This window comes from Podarcis cretensis, assembly GCF_951804945.1.
Source record: "Podarcis cretensis genome assembly, chromosome: 12".
Classification (NCBI taxonomy): domain Eukaryota; kingdom Metazoa; phylum Chordata; class Lepidosauria; order Squamata; family Lacertidae; genus Podarcis; species Podarcis cretensis.
The window spans coordinates 6645099-6662847 of record NC_137181.1 but is presented as its reverse complement, the minus strand read 5'-3'; the positions used below and the strand labels follow the sequence as shown (position 1 = coordinate 6662847).

At 45.5% G+C, this 17749-nt stretch overlaps 1 protein-coding gene and 1 long non-coding RNA gene across 3 annotated transcripts in view; both read right to left on the bottom strand.

Moving 5' to 3' along the window:
* GJC2 (gap junction protein gamma 2) overlaps positions 1–7246 on the bottom strand; it is a 71192-nt gene extending 63946 nt beyond the window's left edge. The window contains exon 1 of one of the 2 annotated variants that reach the window (XM_079946982.1): positions 7150–7246. The gene's annotated coding sequence lies outside the window, so the exon portion shown is untranslated. Of the gene's footprint in view, positions 1–760; positions 941–7149 lie in introns of those variants that run through there. The other variant, XM_079946981.1, reaches the window with a different exon arrangement.
* The window catches only part of LOC307199350, a 94238-nt gene that overhangs the window by 63946 nt on the left and 12543 nt on the right, over positions 1–17749 (bottom strand). The window lies entirely within an intron of this gene.

Here is a 17749-nt window from a genome sequence, read left to right as displayed (position 1 = left end):
TTGGGGAAGATGGAGGACACAAGGAGAAGGGGGCGATAGAGGACGAGATGGTGGGACAGTGTTCTCGAAGGTACCAGCATGAGTTTGACCAAACGGTGGGAGGCAGTGGAAGACAGGAGTGCCTGGCGTGCTCTGGTCCATAGGGTCACAAAGAATCGGACACGACTAAACAACATCACAGAAATAAGATGGGTGCTAAAAAAAATAGACACCTCAAGTGTCCAAGATAAATGGCCCAAATACACCCACACCCGCTTCCTGTCATTTAAACCAAAGCGATGACATTTCCTGCTCACGCAGTTAAGAGAAACCCTGCTTCACCCATAGATTTGCACTGTGATAAAAGAGAAGCCTCCAAGTTGCTCTGCCTTTAGACTGCACGTACGACTAAGGACTTCAGGGACATTAAGACAACAGAGTGGATCTGCACTAAGGGACCTTGACTCTACCGCACCCTGCCTACAGCATAAAGGGTAGATCAAAGTTGGCTAAGTAGCGTAATTGGTCCTTACAAAGCATAATTCATCCTCTTGCATGCAAGCACACATTTTAGGATTGGGGCTGGGGGCTGACGCAGCTTGCCTCTGAATCTCAACCACCACCACCCCCATCTCAAGACCGAAGTTTAAAATGGAAGGGGAATTATCAAATTTGCAAACAACATTCCGAGGTATGCTGCTTATTTGCAAAGCATTCTGAGAAGGAAGCAGTAGCAACATTTAAGCAGCTTAGAAATGCAAGAGGAAGAAAACAGACATACTAGGAATTCCTGGCCTTATCCCTTTGCAAAAGCATCCCATCGTCTTTCCGGAGCTTGTGAAATAAGTTCCAGTCTCCAAACGGCAGCCTCTCTTGGGTTCAAACTCCGTTTCCTTTTGGCACAGAGGGTCTCGGCTCTCCAGAAGGCTTTTGACAAGAGTGCGCAGTCAGAGCAGACCTCTGAGCTCCCAGCTTGCTCCCTGTCCTCCCCTCCCACCCCCCCTTCCATCCAATCTCCTTTCCCACTGCAGATGTCTTGGAGAGTCTGGCAGCAAAGTTTGGCTTCCTGAGTGAGTGAGCTGGGATGGGATAGGAGAGGGAGAGGGGATGTTTGGCTCCCTCCAATAGGAAGTTGAGACTGCAAGAACGACTCAAGACACAAATGGGCTGCACGTTTTCTCCTGCTCTGCTTCCTTCACACAAATGCACAGGCAGGAGTATGGATTTGTATGCCTCAAAGACTGCAACGTTTGGAACTTTTCAGAGACAAGACAAGTTGATAGAAGTTTATAGAATCATGCACGGCATAGAGAAAGCTTTCCTCTTCTCAAAACACTAGAACATCAAACAAAGCTGGATGTTGGAAGATTCAGGACAGGGGAAAGAAAGTACTTCTTCACATGGCGTGTAGTTAGACTGTGGAACTCCCTCCCACTGGAAGCAGTCATGGCCAATGACTTGGAAGGCATTGAAAGAGGACTGGTCATATTCATAGAGGAGAAGGCTATCTACTAGCTACGATGGCTATGCAGTCAGAGGCAGCAATGCTTATGAATACTAGTTGCTGAAAACCACTGGAGAATAGAGAGCAGGCCCTTGTGTTCGAATCCTGCTTGTGGTTTTCCCACAGGCGTCTTGTGGGCCCCTGTGAGACCGGGATGCTGTACTAGATGAGTCGCTGGTTTGGTCCAGCAGGCTCTTATGTGTATACGTATACACACACACACTATGCCAAAGTCCCATAGCGTTGTAAGAACCTGAAATATACTCAGAGTCGAGAGTGGATTTCATGCTCTTTATTCAGCTCATAGTGGTGAGGAGGAATGGAAGTTCCCCCAGAATGTCTGCTTTATATACATTATTTACACAATGGGCCCCACATGATTGGCTTATTCCGGGATTCTCCTGTAGGCCAATCAGGTTATGGATTCACTTCCATCTGGAGCTGGATTGGGTGGCTCCTGTGGACCAATCAGACTGCTGCATTCTGGATCCTATTGTTCTAGGACCAATCAGACTGCTGCATTCTGGATCCTATTGTTCTATGGAGGGAAGTCATGAGCTCAGCAGAGCAAATGTGATTGATTTGTTATTGTAATATTGTTATATTATATGTGTTTTGTTTTTATAAAGAAAATAATAAAAATTGTATTTTTTTTAAAGGACTAATATCCACACTGGACAACAGTATGGATGATCCCCAAGAGGTAGCTATTGGGCTATTAGTAACTCAAAGAGCTTCACATCAGAGGGGAGATTAGATGGTTCTCTCTGCTTTAAGTGCAAAGCTTTAGCCACAGGTTCAACCATTTCCAAACATTCAAGTTCCTTGGAAATTGATTGGAGACTTATCCATGAGAAGCTCACTGATAATTTATATTGAATTGTAGTTTTCTGTGGTACCTTTTGCATTTTTAGCATTCGTCTTTCTTGATAATGAAGATTTTTGCAAGTAAAGAAAACACACACATATTGCCAGGAGGGCAACCAAAATGGTCAAAGGCCTGGAAACGATACCTTACGAGGAACGGCTAAGGGAGCTGGGCATGTTTAGCCTGGAGAAGAGGAGGTTAAGGGGTGATACGATAGCCATGTTCAAATATATAAAAGGATGTCACATAGAGGAGGGAGAAAAGTTGTTTTCTGCTGTTCCAGAGAAGCGGACACGGAGCAATGGATCCAAACTACAAGAAAGAAGATTCCACCTAAACATTAGGAAGAACTTCCTGACAGTAAGAGCTGTTCGACAGTGGAATTTGCTGCCAAGGAGTGTGGTGGAGTCTCCTTCTTTGGAGGTCTTTAAGCAGAGGCTTGACAACCATATGTCAGGAGTGCTCTGGTGGTGCTTCCTGCTTGGCAGGGGGTTGGACTCGATGGCCCTTGTGGTCTCTTCCAACTCTATGATTCTATGATTCTATGCCATGGACGGATCTATCAATTCTACTTCTCTTGGTTTCTCACTTAAATTCTGTTCTCCACATTTCTGCAGCAATTCACTTTTTTATATAAAAGAAGAAGAAAATATCATGAATATTCGTCAGTGCGAATTTCTCCTAGCAACATTTTTTGCACGCCTTCTTGATTAATGTAGGCATCTTTGAAAGCTATTTCCCCTAATAAGGATGCCTTTCCCCACGCAAACCATCAGCAGCCATCATTCAGGCTAGCCATTACAGTGGAACCTCGGTTTTCGAACGTAATCCATTCTGGAAGACCGTTCGACTTCCAAAACATTTGAAAACTGAGGCGCAAAGGGCTGTTGGTGAATTCAATTGAGAAAATTGAGAAACGCACTTCGGAAGCCATTCAACTTCTGAGGCGCATTTGAAAATGGAAGCATTTACTTCCGGGTTTTTGGCTTTTGGGTTCTGAAACATTCATCAACAGAGACGTTCAAGAACCGAGGTTCCACCATTAAAGATGCGAGACATGCAAAACTCAGCTGAAGTGGCCCTGCCTATACTCTACACGCTTGCTTCTGCTTTTAGCAATTCAGCTTCAAAGTTCTCTGGACCTGTTTAGTTCTTCCCAGCTGTGATATCTCCCTGTGCAATGGATTCCAAACTCTGAGAGGATTTAAAACCACAACAACAACAAACTTGTCAGGATGTTGTTTCGTTACTATGCAAAAGTTTGGGTTTATGGTCTGGGGCAGGGGCAGGGAAGCAGCTAGAGTCTGTCACACAGCTGCTGTCAAAACGCCTCCACGTTCAACTCTCCTCAGTTAAGAAACTAATGGCGCAGTCTTAAATTGCTCCATGCGGCAGGCTCTGTTGCCTGCAGTGGCAACAAAATGGCAGTGCCACTGCAGTCACTGTGAGGTGTGACCTAGCTCCACAGAGGGATGGGTGAGTCATATTATTCAGCTTATGTTTAAAGGTAAGCCTACGTTGTTCGTGTTTTCTGGAAGAATATGAAAAGTGCAACAGCCATCCTTCAAAATTCACACCTCTCCGAATTTTGCGACGCAGTTCTCCAAGCAAACAATGTTTACAAAAGTGCATTATGCTTGCTGAAAGTGTACATAAAATGCATACGCTCATGAAAATAACATTTGGAAATCTTGGGGAATTGCTATTCAGAAATTTGTATATCAGGCCAAACTACCTATGCCCATGTATATTTGGAGAAAGCTACCCTAGACAGCATCTTAAAAAGCAGAGACATCACCTTGCCAACAAAGGTCCATATAGTTAAAGCTATGGTTTTCCCAGTAGTGATGTATGGAAGTGAGAGCTGGACCATAAAGAAGGCTGATCGCCAAAGAATTGATGCTTTGGAATTATGGTGCTGGAGGAGACTCTTGAGAGTCCCATGGACTGCAAGAAGATCAAACCTCTCCATTCTGAAGGACATCAGCCCTGAGTGCTCACTGGAAGGGCAGATCCTGAAGCTGAGGCTCCAAGACTTTGGCCACCTCATGAGAAGAGAAGACTCCTTGGAAAAGACCCTGGTGTTGGGAAAGATGGAGGGCACAAGGAGAAGGGGACGACAGAGGACGAGATGGTTGGACAGTGTTCTGGAAGCTACTGTGGAAAAGACCCTGATGTTGGGAAAGATGGAGGGCACAAGGAGAAGGGGACGATGGAGGACGAGATGGTGGGACAGTGTTCTCGAAGCTACTAATATGAATTTGACCAAACTGCGGGAGGCAGTGGAAGACAGGAGTGCCTGGCGTGCTCTGGTCCAGGGGGTCACGAAGAGTCAGACACGACTAAACGACTAAACAACAACAACAACAGGGGAAGACTTTATATGAGTCATTGCACCCACAGATGCCATATTAGGGACCCCTGACATGCACTTTTGAAGAGGGAGGACCTTAAAGAGATGATACCCAATCCTCTCTTCTCTGGGTTCATTACTATCGGCAATCACGATGCAGCGAAACAGTTTGTCATCCTGACTGCAGTTTCTGAGAAGCAGACAAAGTGATTCTTCTGATTTCTCCCACGCTATCTGCCCTGCTGAGACTCAGCCGATGTCGCAATTGCTAAGTTCTTCACAGTTTTGGGGAGGGGAAGCCAGGGAATTAGAAGGAAAATGAGGTTGTGTAAATAAATGATGCAAAGATTCCATTGCTTCTGCTTAAGAAGGCAGAGGTAGAAAGAAAAGAAAAATGCAATTCCTGATATCCTTATGCAGGCTTGATTCCCAGTTCACTTGGATGGTGCAAAACTGGTCCTTTTATTTCCGTAGGTACCTCTATGTTCCCACACACTGGCATTATACGTTTGGGACACTTATCTGCAAGAGTAGAAATTACGTTCCTGCAACAGAGGTGTAAACCACTGTCGCCCGTCACCCAGTAAAGATTATCCACATCTGTAGACCTTACAACATCTGGCAAACCCAGCCACTGATTTTTATTCATGTGTTTATTGTCAGATACAACAACATTTCTCAAACCACACGCCTGTTCAGGAACCCTTTTCTGCCACAGTAAAAGTGCAGTTTTTGTACTAGGAAGGGAAAACCACAGATATTAACCAAATCCCAACTGTTACCTCACTGAACTAAACCTCCAAATTCAGCCTGAGTGTAAATTAAAGGGATGTGTTTGTTTGTTTGTTTGTTTGTTTGTTTGTTTAATTTGCATTCCATCTTCCTCCAAGGTGCCTAAGGAAACCTCCACAGTTCTGTCCCTCTTCAAATTATCTTCACACCAACCTTGTGATGTAGGCCCAGGATACTAAACCAGCTTCATGATTGAGTGGTGATTTGAACGCTGGTCTGTCTCCTAGATCCTAAGCAGAATCTACACACAGATAAAAAAACGCTGTGGACATGCTTAAAAAAAAAAATACATTGAAATGGCCATAACTCACTGTTTCCATCTAGTGTTATATTTGTTTATTGTACTTACAACACACTTAAAACGTTTTATTTGCAGCTGTATTGCTAAGTCCCTAGTCCTATACTCTAATCCAGGCATGGCCAAACTTGGCCCTCCAGATGTTTTGGGACTACAATTCCCATCATCCCTGACCCCTGGTCCTGTTAGCTAGGGATGATGGGAGTTGTAGTCCCAAAACATCTGGAGGGCCAAGTTTGCCTATGCCTGCACTCACCACTACACGACACTGACTCTTGACTGGTTCCTAACTTTCCCTTTAGGATAAGAAGCAAAGCAGCTGTTGACACAGCAACATAAAGATGGAAGATCTGAGAACAGATGTATGTATTCTATACAGTTAACAAAATTTAAATACCACTTGATGGCAAGGAAAGCTCTAAGTGGGTTGCAAAAATATAAACCAAAACATTAAGGTTATTGATAAATCGGTTAAAAACGAGTATTTAAAGACATTTGAAGGATGATTAAAATCAACAGGAGCTAAGAAGAAGGAACCTCGAACTGCAGCTTGACTGCAAACTGAAAAGGCTCAGAATCTGAATTATTTTCCTTTCCTGATAAGAAGCAACGCCGGCGAGGAGCAGCAGTTGTTGATGCAGCGCCCATTAAAGACAACACAAGAGAAAGTCCAGGCTCAGGACAGCCTGACAGCACATCAAAACATCCACGAAGGATGCATGCAAAGATTCGGAGCTAAGCGCCGCTTTGAATAAACACAGCGTCAAAAGTTGCCAGCTCTTCTGCCTTTGTAAGGTGCACATGAGAAGGCCTGAAAGATCAGGAGGGGGAAAGTATGCGCAGGACGATGCCAAGTTGCCCAGAATAAACGGGACTTCGACGTGTTAAAGAAGTGGGTGGCATATTTGTTATGCAAAACCTATTTCTCCTAAGGTGATTTGGGAGTTCATATGTCATTACAGTGGTACCTTGGGTTACATATGCTTCAGGTTACAGACTCTGCTAACCCAGAAATATTACCTCAGGTTAAGAACTTTGCTTCAGGATAAGAACAGAAATCATGCTCCAGTGGTGCAGCAGCAGCGGGAGGTCCCATTAGCTAAAGTGGTGCTTCAGGTTAAGAACAGTTGCAGGTTAAGAACGGACCTCCAGAACGAATTAAGTACTTAACCCGAGGTACCACTGTATTGTTAACTGGAAAATAATGATATGGTTTTTTAAAATACACATATATATGAAAAAGTAATGTGACAAGGACGAAACAACAGCACAATGGATCTCCTAGCTGCAAAATAAGGCTTCTTTGCAACCCAGCAGACACAAGGAATCTTCCATTATTAAGAAACATTCCATACCTTTCACAGACAGGAAAAATGGGTGGTTCTTAGCTGCGAATCTCCCTTCTTTTTTCCCACAGAGGGTTCGTGCTGCACAGCTTCACCGCCTTCACCTCTGACACAAAAGAGAAGAGAAAAGGAAAAACAATCCCTCATTATCTGGGAAGGGTATCAGCAGGCTCGCGCCACCAAGCACAACGAGGCATCGTTCCACAGCCCTCTTTGAAAGGGCCCCATTGTTGCAGGGCAGCCAAGGCTCGTGCGCATGGAACCGCACTCAGCAGTTCTGGGATCCTGCCGTCGCGCTGATTCGCGCCTTGCTTTGGAAATGGGTGGCCTTTGTGGGCGCATGGCGGTGCTTCAAAAAAGCTTTCGGGAAGGGGGACAGACAACTTTTCAGAAAAGTATGACACAAGTCTGGTCCAGAGCATGAGATGACGAAGCCCTAGCCGTGTGTAGCGCATAAGGGGAGAAGAAAGCAGCGCAGTGCCGTAAAGGCAGGCGAGAGCGTAAGGCAGCGGTTCTCAACCTGTGGGTCCCCAGATGTTGCTGGACTACAGCTCCCATCATCCCTGACCACGGGTCATGCTGGCTAGGCATGATGGGAGTTGTAGTCCAACAACATCTGGGGACCCACAGGTTGAGAAACACTGGCATAAGGTATAGAACCCAGCACCCTCCAGATTTGGTTGGACTGCAACACCCATCATTGCTGACACACTGGATCTGCTGGTTAGGGGTGATGGGAGTTAGAGACCCTACCTGTTGGTAGACTGTCTCGCCAGAGTGGTACATGCTCTGGTTATCTCCTGCTTGGACTACTGCAATGCGCTCTACGTGGGGCTGCCTTTCAAGGTGACTCAGAAACTACAACTACCGTATTTTTCCGTGTACAAGACTAGGTTTCTTTCCTAAAAGGTAATGTCAAAAATTTGTTGTTGTTTAGTCATTTAGTCGTGTCCGACTCCTCGTGACCCCCTGGACCAGAGCATGCCAGGCACTCCTGTCTTCCACTGCCTCCCTCAATTTGGTCAAACTCATGTTAGTAGCTTCGAGAACACTGTCCAACCATCTCTTCCTCTGTCGTCCCCTTCTCCTTGTGCCCTCCATCTTTCCCAACATCAGGGTCTTTTCAAGGGAGACTTCTCTTCTCAGGAGGTGGCCAGAATATTGAAGCCTCAACTTCAAGATCTGTCCTTCCAGTGAGCACTCAGGGCTGATTTCCTTAAGAATGGATACGTTTGATCTTCTTGCAGTCCATGGGACTCTCAAGAGTCTCCTCCAGCACCAGAATTCCAAAGCATCAATTCTTCGGCAATCAGCCTTCTTTATGGTCCAGCTCTCACTTCCATATCACTACTGGGAACACCATAGCTTTTACTATACGGACCTTTGTTGGCAAGGTGATGTCTCTACTTGTCAAAAATTAGGGGGTGTCTTATACATGGATAGTGCCAAGGATGGACTGGCAAGTGGTTGTTGCCACAAAAATAGGGGGTGTCTTATACATGGGGGCGTCTCATAGACGGAAAAATAAGGTGATCCAGAATGTGGCAGCTAGACTGGTGACTTGGAGTGGCCACAAAGACCATATAACACCAGCCCTGAAAGACCCACATTGGCTCCCAGTATGTTTCCAAGCACAATTCAAAGTGTTGGTGCTGAACTTTAAAGCCCTAAACAGCCTTGGCCCAGTATACCTGAAGGAGCGTCTCCACCCCCATCGTTCTGCCTGGACACTGAGGTCCAGCTCCGAGGGCCTTCTGGCAGTTCCCTCCCTGTGAGAAGTGAGGTTACAGGGAACCAGACAGAGGGCCTTCTCGGTGGTGGCGCCCGCCCTGTGGAACGCCCTCCTGTCAGATGTCAAGGAAATAAACAACTCTCCAACTTTTAGAAGATATCTGAAGGCAGTCCTGTTTAGGGAAGTGTTTAATGCCTGATGTTTTATTCTGCTTTTAATTTTGTTGGGAGCCGCCCAGAGTGGCTAGGAAGGCCCGGCCAGATGGGTGGGGTATAAATATATTATTATTATTATTATTATTATTATTATTATTATTATTATTATTATCATTATTATAGTCCGGATAGCTACAGGTTTTGCATCCCTGCTGCCCCCCACTTCAGAGAACCACTTCAGAGCCTCTCTTCCACCTGTGGCACATTTTCTGCAAAGCAATTCCGCCGGATATATTGCATGCTTGTACAGTCATGCCTTTGGTTACAGCCACTTCAGGTTGTTTTTTTTCGGGTTACGGACCGCCGAAACCCAGAAGTACCGGAACAGGTTACTTCCAGGTTTCAGCAGTTGCGCATGCGCAGAAGCACTAAATTGCACTTTGCGCATGCGCAGAAGCGCGAATCGCAACCCACAAATGCGCGGGTTGTGAACGCTGCAGGTTGCGAATGTTCATCCTGCACAGATTACGTTCGCAACCCGAGCGTCCGCTGTATACTGTTTCCTCTTTTCTGTGCATTTGCACATGCACGTCAACCTAGCGCAGTCATGTGTGCGCACAATACGAGGCTTTCTAAAGTCGAAGGAGTGCGGATCTCAGAGGAGGCCTGTGTTTCTGTCCACATGGCGTCTCTGAAAGTGCGAATTAGGGACGTTTGCCTGCAGATGAGAACCAAATCCAACGTCACCGTCATCCAAGCCGCTAAGCTATGGGGTTTAGTAAAGAACCAGAAATAACACCGTCTCACCCAAAATCTGCACTAGATTTGCGAAAACAAAGGAGACAAGCTCTCTAAGGGTACATCCATACCAGCTGTTGTTCCTGGACTACTCCCAGGACACATGGAGTCTGTCCCCAGCCTCTGGAGAAGAGGTAGGGTCAGGGTTTTCGCAAAAACACCAAACTACCTTCATTGCAACACTGCTCAGCTGCAGTCGGTTTCCTCTGCGAAACCGTTGCTCTGTATATAAACACACACACACACACACTTCATGTCCTTTGTCCTACGGTTCCCCTTTAACCTCATCAACCTTGCCACGTACTCTATTGGCTACGTGATGCCCCAGAGTCATGTTTCAGTTCTTCCATGACCTACTTCAGCCGTAACCCCATCTGCATCAGCTCCATTGAGCAAAGGCCTGCCTCTTTATAGACTTCCGCTGTCATGTAAATTGGGAGTTCGGGGACGGGTTTAAGATGAAGCAACTTATTACAAGACCGCAAACGGAGGCAGGGTGCTTTTTTAAAAGGTCCTGAAGATGGTCTTCAAGAGCATGTGTGGAGCATGAGGCTAGCAATTGCCACAAGGGCTGGACTCTGCTTGCACTATCGGAATGCCTCTAAATTCCAGTTGCTTGGGAATCCCACTAGTAGGCGAAACACTCAGGTCTTCCTTGTGGGTTTCCCATAATAGGTTGGCCACCGTGAGAACCAATTACTGGACTAGATGGGCACCATTTGAACCTGATCCACCAGGGCTCTTTCTCTGCACTTACGCATGCTGAAGTATCTGAAAGCAGAGCTGTAGGATCGGCAAAATATAAGGTGGGGGACACTTGGATTGCCAGGAGTACACGTGAAAAGGATCTAGCAGTCTTGGTGGACCATATGCTCAACATGAGTCAACAGCGTGATCCAGCAGCAAAAGAAACTACATGCTCTTCTAGGCTGCGTCAACAGAAGTCTAGTTTCCAGATCAAGGGAAGGAATAGTCCCGCTCTATACTGCCTTGGTTAGACCACGCGGGTGGCGCTGTGGGTTAAACAGAGCTTAGGACTTGCCAGTCAGAAGGTCGGCGGTTTGAATCCCCGTGATGGGGTGAGCTCCCGTTGCTTGGTCCCTGCTCCTGCCAACCTAGCAGTTCGAAAGCACATCAAAGTGCAAGTAGATAAATAGGTACCACTCCGGCGGGAAGGTAAACGGCATTTCCGTGCACTGCTCTGGTTCACCAGAAGCAGTTTAGTCATGCTGGCCACATGACCCGGAAGCTGTCTGCAGACAAACGCCAGCTCCCTCGGCCTATAGAGCGAGATGAGCGTGCAACCCCCGAGTCGGTCATGACTGGACCTAATGGTCAGGGGTCCCTTTACTTTATACTGCCATGGTTAGACAACACATGGAGTCCTGTGTCCAGTTCTGGGCACCACAATTTAAGAAGGAGATTGGCAAGCTGGAATGTGTGCAGTGGAAGGTGACCAAAATGGAGGGTAACCAAAATGGAGGGCAACCAAATGGTCAAAGGCCTGGAAACGATGCCTTATGAGGAACGGCTAAGGGAGCTGGGCATGTTTAGCCTGGAGAAGAGGAGGTTAAGGGGTGATATGATAGCCATGTTCAAATATATAAAAGGATGTCACATAGAGGAGGGAGAAAGGTTGTTTTCTGCTGCTCCAGAGAAGCGGACACGGAGCAATGGTTCCAAACTACAAAAAAGAAGATTCCACCTAAACATTAGGAAGAACTTCCTGACAGTAAGAGCTGTTTGACAGTGGAATTTGCTGCCAAGGAGTGTGGTGGAGTCTCCTTCTTTGGAGGTCTTTAAGCAGAGGCTTGACAACCATATGTCAGGAGTGCTCTGATGGTGTTTCCTGCTTGGCAGGGGGTTGGACTCGATGGCCCTTGTGGTCTCTTCCAGCTCTATGATTCTATGATCAGGATGATCATGGGTCTGGGAAACAAAGCCTTATGAGGAAGAGTTGGGTATGTTCAGCCTGGAAAAGAAGAGACTGAGAGGAGATATCTTCAAATATCTCAAGGGCTGTCGCAAGGAAGATGGAGCGAGCTTGTTTTCTCCTGCTCTGGAGGGTAGGACTCGAACCAATGGCTTCAAGTTACAAAAAAAGGAGATTCCGACTAAACATTAGGAAGACCTTTCTGACAGGAAGAGGTGTTACAGGGAACCAGGCAGAGGGCCTTCTCGGTAGTGGTGCCCACCATGTGGAATGCCCTCCCATCAGATGTCAAAGAAATTAACAACTATCTGACGTTTAGAAGACATCTGAAGGCAGCCCCGTTTAGGGAAGTTTTTAATGACTGATATTTTAATGTATTTTTAATCTTTTGTTGGAAGCCGCCTAGAGTGGCTGGGGAAACCCAGCCAAATGGGCAGGGTATAAACAATAAATGATTCTTATTCTTATTCAGCAGTGGAACAGACTCCTTTCATTGAATGTTTTTAAGCAGAGGTTGGCTGGCCATCTGTCATGGATGCTTTACCTGAGATTCCTGCATTGTAGTGGGTTGGACTAGATGACTAGATCCCAGCTCTATAATTCTATGTAACATGTGCTGCTGCCAGTCAGTGTAAACAATGGTGAGCTAGATGGACCAATGATATTACTCAATACAAGGTAGTTTTCTGTATTCGCTTGAAATTCAGAAAGTTGTTATCTCTGTCTGGCCTTGGCACAGCAGCTTGCTCTAGCAATAACAATAATAGTAAATCTAATTAGCAATTGGATTTCGATCCATAAATTCTCTGGGCTCGCTTTCCTAGCTAAAAGGGAGGCAACCTCAGATTGCACTGTGGATAGCTGGCAAACAATCCCGTCACTTGCAATCCATTCAGGAGTGCCGTGATTTGTAAAGTAATTGAGCAGGCCTTTCATCTTTATGGGGCTCTATGGGTGGCGCTGTGGGTTAAACCACAGAGCCTAGGACTTGCTGATCAGAAGGTTGGCGGTTCAAATCCCTGCGATGGGGTGAGCTCCCGTTGCTCGGTCCCTGCTCCTGCCCACCTAGCAGTTCGAAAGCATGTCAAGTGCAAGTAGATAAATAGGTACCGCTCCGGCGGGAAGGTAAACGGCGTTTCTGGTTTGCCAGAAGCGGCTTAGTCATGCTGGCCACATGAGCTGTACGCCGGCTCCCTCGGCCAGTAAAGCGAGATGAGCACCGCAACCCCAGAGTCGGTCACAACTGGACCTAATGGTCAGGGGCCCCTTTACCTTTACCTTATGTAAAAAGCTGCTTTACCTATCCAATTGCAAGCTTGTCTTTAACCCACAAAGGTGCTCTAAATTTGATTAAACATTTGTATTCTGTTTTTCCAACGACAGGTGCCGAGCTCAAAGCGACTCACAACACAACAGAATTAAAAAAAACAACCAACAATGTCACAATCACTATACTATCAAACAGAACAGAACAGAAAATAAAGCAAATAACAACAAATTCATCAAAATGATCAATGCAAGTCAAGCAAAGTCATAGGAACTCTAAATATAAAAAAATAAAATAAAACCAGGAATCAAAATGATTTATACAATTCAACAAAGTCACAGCAACTCAAACTCAGATTGCTCAGATGCCCTCCTCATGTTGTGTCATGCATATTCCAATGAAGGTCTACTTTGAAGTAAGTCCTGCAGTGCTCAGTGGGGCTCATTCCCACACACCCTGCCTTCAGCTCCTTGGAGGAATGGAAGGATAGCAATGCAAAATAAATAAGTAATAAGTAATAATAATAATAATAATAATTTTTATTTATAACCCGCATCTAATCATAAGCCTGAATTTTTATTAAAGCTTATATGTTTAATCAGGGCTTGTATTTTAAAAATGAGCTTAAAGATCTTCAAATGTTTCATGCCAGGCAGAAGACCAGCTGCCTAAGAACCTTGGCAATGTTTTTACTCCTAGACAAGGGGGCCCCCTGATTTATAGCAGAAAACAATTCTCAAAGTCGTAAAAAGGGAATTACAGGCTGAGAGCCAAGGTTACACTGATCCTACAAATTAAGGGTGGATAAATAGTAAAATGAGCCATATCTTCTTCCTAAGGTTAAAAAGGTCAAGAGCAGTGAAAAAGCAACTGGTCTGGCTGGCAGAAACAGAACATTTTTGGGAAGTCTTTTCTAAAGCTGTTTCTTTCTTAAACTAAGATCCTTTTAAGATTTCTTTTCCTTTTAAAAGGTTATTTATGTATTAAATATATTAGCTTAAATATAATTATGCAAAGGATTTAAGAAATGCTAGATTCTTATTTCATATAGTTGGAAGAGATCACAGGGGCCATCAGGCACCAGCCCCCCCTTGCCAGACAGGAGACGCCATCGAGCACTCCTGATATATGGTTGTCAGGCCTTTTGTTTAGAAACCTTCAAATGAAGGAGATCTCTCAATGTTGATGTGAACTCAAAATCCTTGACATATGTTTAAGATAAAAATTCAAGATTAACCATCTGTTTTGGAAGGCAATAGGGCAAGGAGGGCAAGAGGTGAGCTGGTAATTAAGATTCCTTGTTGAGACACATGTAAGATATATTACTACTTATTTGTCATTTATAGATAGAAGAATATATAGCTTTTTGATTCCCATAAAAGGACAAGAGGAAATGGGTGTATCTTTTGTGATTGGTTCTAGCAAATAGCCAATAGGAATTTCAACCAGGCTGATTGGACAGAGGCAGCCACAGGAGGAGCAAGGGGGCTGGATTAAGGAAATATAAGTGCTGGCCAGAATGGCAAGAGGCCAGGCCAGAGCTTGGTAACCATATACCACTGTGCCTCATATTTATTTGTCTGACAAATAAATTACTATTTTAATTTCTCTATTGCTGCGTTGAATATTTCATTCCAGCTAAGCGTTAACCACAAACAGGGTGCTACAATAATATGAGGGAAAGAGAGGGAGGGAAAAAAACCAATTTAAAATACTGGTTAAAATGCAATTTAAAATGCAGCCTCATTTTAAAATAGCTGATAAATCAAGACCATGAGGGAAACATAAGGGTCAGACCGAGTCCAAACCAAAGGCCAGGTGGAACAGCTCTTTGTGATAATATTTTTTATTCACTTTCCAATACAAAATTATACAATCAACACATCTTAATTACATCCAATTTCTCCTTGTTGACTTCCCTCAACCCGCCTGGTAAACCTTCATATCCTTACTTTCTCCACATTTCTTAAAATTATAATTACCTTACTATTAATTAATTTATCTTAATTTTAACATTTCTAACCTTTTTTTCACAGAGCTTCGTTGAAACTTACAAACGTTATCTTATTTTTTGCATATACTCTGTAAATTTCTTCCAATCTTCTGTAAATCTCTGATCCCGTCGATTCCGGATCCTTCCTATTAGTCTATCCAGTCCATCATTTTCATTCTCCATCCTTCTTTCGTAGGTAGCTCCTCTTGTTTCCATTTCTGGGCCATCAATATTCTTGCTGCTGTTACTGCATATAAAAATAACTTCTTTTCTTTCCTGTTTATCTCATTTTCTTTTCTTTCTTGTTTATCTCATTTCCTCAGGTGGAACAGCTCTGTCTTGCAGGCCCTGTGGAATGATGTCAAGCCCCGCAGGGCCCTGGTCTCTTGTGACAGAGCATTCCACCACATTGGGGCCAGTGCTGAAAAGGCCCTGTCCTAGTTGAAACCTTATATGGACTGCTTTGCAAGGCTAGTCTTAACTCCCACTGTTGCCAGCTTTCCTGCTGTGTCTGGACCAGCAAGCAGCCCCTAAACACCAAGAATCTGAACAAGCTGGAGAAAAGCTGGCTAAGCAACGACCAGAACCTGGCAAATGGAAGCCCTTCATCGCAGAAGCTTCTGGGTCTCAGCTCAACACCCCCACTGAACTGCAGGTGGGCACATTCTCCATGAAGGACCTGACTCTTTCCACCCAGTATGAGAGGACTTCCTGTTCCACTAGGGTCCAGCTTGAGCAACATGGTCTTCCTGAGCTCTGGCTCTCTGGTTATTCTTTGGTGGTGGTTTCTGGCCTGCTCCTTGACCCTGTCTGTGGTTCCAACTTGTCTTTGATCCTGACCCCTAGCTTGCCCCACAACCTCTGGCTCCTGGCTGGCCGCAGGCAGCTGCCCATGACCTTCCTCAGCTCAGCTCAAGCTTCTGAGCCAAGCGCTGTCCATGCATTTCCAAACTCACTTCAGGGAGCTGAAAACATTTTTGTTTTCTGTAAAGTAGACGTTCTCCAGATGCTGAATTCTGGAGGAGACACCAAATTCTGAACATGTGCTGCTGCAAGCACATGGGAGCAGGCTATGAATAGCAGGGATGGGGGAACCTCGTAATACCAGAATCCAGTAGGGCCATCCAAGAAAGCTGAATGTTGGAAGATTCAGGCACCAGCTTGGATGGCTTGGAAAATGGATTAGACAAAATTATGGTGGGCAACTGGGACATGGGTGGAGCTGTGGGTTAAACCACAGAGCCTAGGACTTGCCAATCAGAAGGTCGGCGGTTCGAATCCCCCCGATGGGGTGAACTCCTGTTGCTCGGTCCCAGCTTTTGCCAACCTAGCAGTTCAAAAGCACACCAGTCCAAGTAGATAAATAGATACAGCTCCGGCAGGAAGGTAAACAGCATTTCCATGCGCTGCTCTGGTTCACCAGAAGCAGCTCAGTCATGCTGCCCACATGACCTGGAAGCTGTCTGCGGACAAACGCTGGCTCCCTCGGCTTATAGAGCAAGATGAGCACCACAACCCCAGAGTCATCCATGACTGGACCTAATGGTCAGGGGTTATCATTGTTTAGTCGTTTAGTCGTGTCCGACTCTTTGTGACCCCATGGACCAGAGCACGCCAGGCACTCCTGTCTTCCACTGCCTCCCGTAGTTTGGTCAAACTCATGCTGGTAGCTTAGAGAACACTGTCCCACCATCTCGTCCTCTGTCATCCCCTTCTCCTTGTGCCCTCCATCTTTCCCAGCATCAGGGTCTTTTCCAGGGAGTCTTCTCTTCTCATGAGGTGGCCAAAGTATTGGAGCCTCAGCTTCAGGATCTGTCCTTCCAGCGAGCACTCAGGGCTGATTTCCTTCAGAATGGAGAGGTCTGATCTTCTTGCAGTCCATGGGACTCTCAAGAGTCTCCTCCAGCACCAGAATTCAAAAGCATCCATTCTCTGGCGATCAGCCTTCTTTATGGTCCAGCTCTCACTTCTATACATCACTACTGGGAAAAGCATAGCTTTAACTATACGGGCCTTTGTTGGCAAGGTGATTGGCAAGGCTATCAATGGCTGTTAGCCACTATGGCTATTATACCTCCAGTGTCAAAGGTGGCATGCCTCTGAACACCAGTTGCTGGGAATCACAAACTGGGAGAGCGCTGTGGTTTCCAGGGCCTGCTTGCAGGCTTCGCAGATGCATCTGGTTGGCTCCTGTGAGAAAAAGATTCTGGACTAGGTGGGCTTTTGGTCTGATATCATCAGCCACACTGTTCTTACATTAGAATCATAGAATCATAGAATAGAATCATAGAGTTGGAAGAGACCACAAGGGCTATCGAGTCCAACCCCCTGCCAAGCAGGAAACACCATCAGAGCACTCCTGACATATGGTTGTCAAGCCTCTGCTTAAAGACCTCCAAAGAAGGAGACTCCACCACACTCCTTGGCAGCAAATTCCACTGCCAAACAGCTCTTACTGTCAGGAAGTTCTTCCTAATGTTTAGGTGGAATCTTCTTTCTTGTAGTTTGGAACCATTGCTCCGTGTCCGCTTCTCTGGAGCAGCAGAAAACAACCTTTCTCCCTCCTCTATGTGACATCCTTTTATATATTTGAACATGGCTATCATATCACCCCTTAACCTCCTCTTCTCCAGGCTAAACATGCCCAGCTCCCTTAGCCGTTCCTCATAAGGCATCGTTTCCAGGCCTTTGACCATTTTGGTTGCCCTCCTCTGGACACGTTCCAGTTTGT